This window comes from Pteropus vampyrus, unplaced genomic scaffold (genome assembly GCF_000151845.1).
Source record: "Pteropus vampyrus isolate Shadow unplaced genomic scaffold, Pvam_2.0 Scaffold2, whole genome shotgun sequence".
NCBI classification, from domain to species: domain Eukaryota; kingdom Metazoa; phylum Chordata; class Mammalia; order Chiroptera; family Pteropodidae; genus Pteropus; species Pteropus vampyrus.
The window spans coordinates 8,049,651-8,052,068 of record NW_011888783.1 but is presented as its reverse complement, the minus strand read 5'-3'; the positions used below and the strand labels follow the sequence as shown (position 1 = coordinate 8,052,068).

At 33.3% G+C, this 2,418-nt stretch overlaps 1 pseudogene; it reads right to left on the bottom strand.

The window, feature by feature from the left end:
- Positions 1 to 416: 416 nt before the first annotated feature.
- LOC111739653 lies at positions 417 to 532 on the bottom strand (annotated as a pseudogene).
- Positions 533 to 2,418: the final 1,886 nt, after the last annotated feature.

Below are 2,418 nucleotides of genomic sequence, written 5' to 3'. Positions count from 1 at the left end.
ATATGAAAACAGGTTCTAGTTGACATTGGTAAAGACGTATTCACTCATGTTACTATGAATCAAGGAGTTTAAAAAATTTTGTGATTGTCAAGTGTCTTGATTTTATCATGTTGAGCCATAGTAATAGACTAGACTTGTCTATTTATGGTCATTATTCTCCAGAAATTACTTGTGTTTATTTGGGAAATCCACACACTAGCTCTCAGTGGCCAGCTGTCAAGGCATTCTTTATTTTTCCTTAGATAATGATAAGAATATGTAAATATCCTCATACTGTTCTTTTTATGGAAACAATAAATGTATGTATTTTTCAAATTAAAAATGTATGTATTTTTCAAATTAAATTTACAATTTGATAGAAAAACTGTAAGCTTTTATTTACAATATTTATTTATTTATTTATTTAGTATTATTTATGCCTACAGAACCTGGTCTTCCTAGATGGTCTCCCATCCAAGTACTAACCAGGCCCAACCCTGCTTAGCTTCCAAAATCAGACATTGAGCTTGTTCAGGGTGGCATGGCCATAGACCATGGACCGTGGCTCCACTGGGGCACGAACCCAGGACCTTCTGTGTGTAAAGCAAACGTGCTAACTGCTACACTATGGAACCATGTCCATATTTACAATATGTAGAATATACAATATTCTTTGCTAGTAATTCACGAAAAGCATAAGCATATAAAACCAGATTTATGAACATGTTTTGGGCCAATCTCTTGTGTAAAATAACGATTTAATTTGAAATAACATTTAGCAAGCATAACATGTGGTCAGCACACCATTCTTGATGTGCAACATTCTTGATGTGTCACTCTTGGGTTCTTCTACAATAGACACAAATGGTATTTTCTTATAAATAGAGGTTATATTCTAAAATCATTATGCTTCTTCACAAATGGTTAACAATAATTATACCATAACAAAACACTTTGAGGTAGTATGCTTTAAAAAAACAAAAATCCATTTATCCAATCAACAAATATTGATAACCAAGCAATTTGGTTTCAAAAGACGGAGTACATTTTTCTTTGGGACTACACACACAAATGGTAAGACACACATAAAAATAAGGAAATAAAAATAGGAAAGGTGCCTTATGTGGACAGCTTGATGTCTTTGAAGTACAAGGTGAAATTATTTCTTGCATTTAGGACAGGAGAGACATAGATTTCACAATAGTTAATAATTATGTACAACTATGAGAAAGAAACAAAAGCATAGAAAGTCATTAAATTAAATGTGACTACTTATCATAGTAATAATATTTTTTATAAATAAAATAATGGAGTAACCAGACTAAAAAATTAAGGTCATCAATAAGCAAATCACATTATATTTCTTTTTTTTGGGAAAAAAAAAATCTCATTTAAAATGGAAGACTCTGGGCTCTGCCTAGAAGTGACTTACTGGAAGTGGTAGATAAGAAAATTTCGTGATCTCATTTGTGAGAACTACAAGAAAGATGAAACATAAAGAACAATATTTATAGAAAAGGACAGAAAGTGAGAGATAAACAGATTCCCAAAATGTTAGTGGAACGCAGAATGAGTTATGTGACCCTAAAGCTATCTAAGAGCCAGTAACCAGAGAAGACTATAAACTGGGAAAAAAAGCAGCAATTTCTCTTCCAGTGTCACTTGCTGATAGCAGCATAATAAGGATACCCATACCAGCTGTGCAGTGCTTTTTGCTACAGAGTTTAAAAAGCTCTGCCAAGATATTTGTGATGTCTGCCACTCAAATATCAGGAAAGAGAAAGAAAATTAAGCTTGAAGACTATGATTTTAAAAAGGGTAAAACGTGGTAAAAGCAAATCAGGATAGATATTTTGGGGACTGTGATGGCTAATTTTGCATGTCAACTTTGCTGGACAGTGGCACCCAGTTTCTGACCAAACACCAGTCTAGGTGTTGCTGTGTAGATTTTTTTTTAGATGTGATTAACATTTTAAACAGTTGACTTTAAATATAGCAGATTACCTTTCATAAGGTGGGTGGGCTTTATCCAATCAATTGAGAGCTTTAACCTGCAGACAGTCAACCTTCAGTCTAGAGATTACAAAATGAACTCTTCCCTGGGGCTCTGGTCTGCTGCTGGCCTGCTCTGCAAATTTTGAACTTGTCAGTCCTCACAACCTTGTGAGCCAATCCCTTAAGATTAAACTATGTCTGCGTCTGTCTGTCTGTCTCTGTATACAGACTCACATACTATTGGTTTGTTTCTCTGGAGAACTCTGACTATAATACAAGGACCTGGAGTAATAACTCAAATAATGATATAAAATTCTAAAGTAAAATAAAGAGATTAATTATTATTTAAATCAATGAAAAAGATACACACTAGTCCTAAAAGTGAAATGTTATTAATTAACTTAAATTACATAGGGTAATATTTGTCAGTAGTATTCTCATGAT